Source organism: Castor canadensis, chromosome X (genome assembly GCF_047511655.1).
Source record: "Castor canadensis chromosome X, mCasCan1.hap1v2, whole genome shotgun sequence".
NCBI classification, from domain to species: domain Eukaryota; kingdom Metazoa; phylum Chordata; class Mammalia; order Rodentia; family Castoridae; genus Castor; species Castor canadensis.
Window position 1 is genome coordinate 36,127,641 of NC_133405.1, and position 1,478 is coordinate 36,129,118.

Consider the following 1,478-nt stretch of genomic DNA (forward strand, 5'->3'; position numbering starts at 1 on the left):
CATACTTCAAGGTTTTGTAGTTTTCATTGGAGAGGTCTTTCACTTCATTTTAAGGTTTATTCCTAGGTATTTAATTTTTTGAGGCTATTGTGAATAGGATTGTTTTCCTGATTTCTTTCTCAGGCTGTTTGTTACTGGTATATAAAAAAAGCTACTGCTTTTTCTATGTTGATTTTGTATCCTGCTAATTTGTCAAAACTGTTTATCAGACATAAGAGTTTTTTGATGGAGTCCTTAGGGTCTTTTAAATATCAAATCATATCATCTGCAAATAGGAATAATTTGAATTCTGCCTTTCTTATTTGTATTCCTTTTATTTCTTTCTCTTCCATTATTGCTCTGGTTAAGAATTCAAGCAATTTGTTGAATAAGAATAGAAACCTTAGTCGGGTGCAGGTGACTCATGCCTGTAGTCCTAGATACTTAGGAGGCAGAGATCAGGAGGATGGTGGTTTGAAGTCAGCCCTGGCAAATACTTCGTGAGACCCTATCTTGAAAAAGTCCATCACAAAAAAGGGCTAGAGGCTCAAGGTATAGGCCCTGAGTTCAAACCCCAGTACCAAAAAAAATCCTATTCTTGACTTTAGAGAAAATAGTTTCAGTTTTCTCCTATTTAGTGTGATGTTAGCTATACATTTATCATAGATAGTCTTTATTATGTTGAAGTATTTTCCTTCTATTCCTTGTTTCTTCAGAGCTTTTATCATAAAAGGATGTTGGATTTTGTCAAAGGCATTTTTTACATCTATTGAGAAGATCATGTGGTTTTTGTCCTTGATTCTGTTTATTGCTGTATTACATACATTGGTTTGCATATGTTTAGCCATCCTTGTATTCCTAGAATGAAGCCAATTTTTTCATGCTGTATGATCTTTTTAATGTGTTGCTGAATTCAGTTTGCAAGTATTTTATTGAAAAATTTTGCAACTATGTTCATTAGGGAAATTGTAATTTTCTTTTCTTTTCTTTTTTTTTGTCATGTCCTTATCTGGTTTTGGTATCAGAATAATACTGGGTTCATAGAATGAGTTTGGTAGCATTCTTTCCCTTCCCGTTTTACGGAGTAGTCCGAGGAACATTGGTGTTAGTTCTTCCTTCATGGTCTGGTAGAATTCAGCAGTGAATCCATCTGGTCCTTTCTTTCTTGGAAAACTAGTACTGTTTCAATTCCATTGCTTGTTAAGGATCTATTTAGGTGGCTTATATACTCTTGGTTTAATTTTCGTAGATCATATGCATCTATAAATTTATCCATGTCTTCAAGATACATACACCAGTTTATTAGAACATAAGCTTTTGAAGTATTCTCTAATGATCCTCTAAATCTCATTGGTGTTTGTTGTGATACCCCCTTTCTCATCTTTAGTTTAATTTTTTATTTTATTATTGTGCTGGATAGGGGTATATTGTGGTATTTACCAAAGTTCTTACAATATATCAAATACCTAATTTTAATTTGTGTCTTCTCTCTTTCTTTT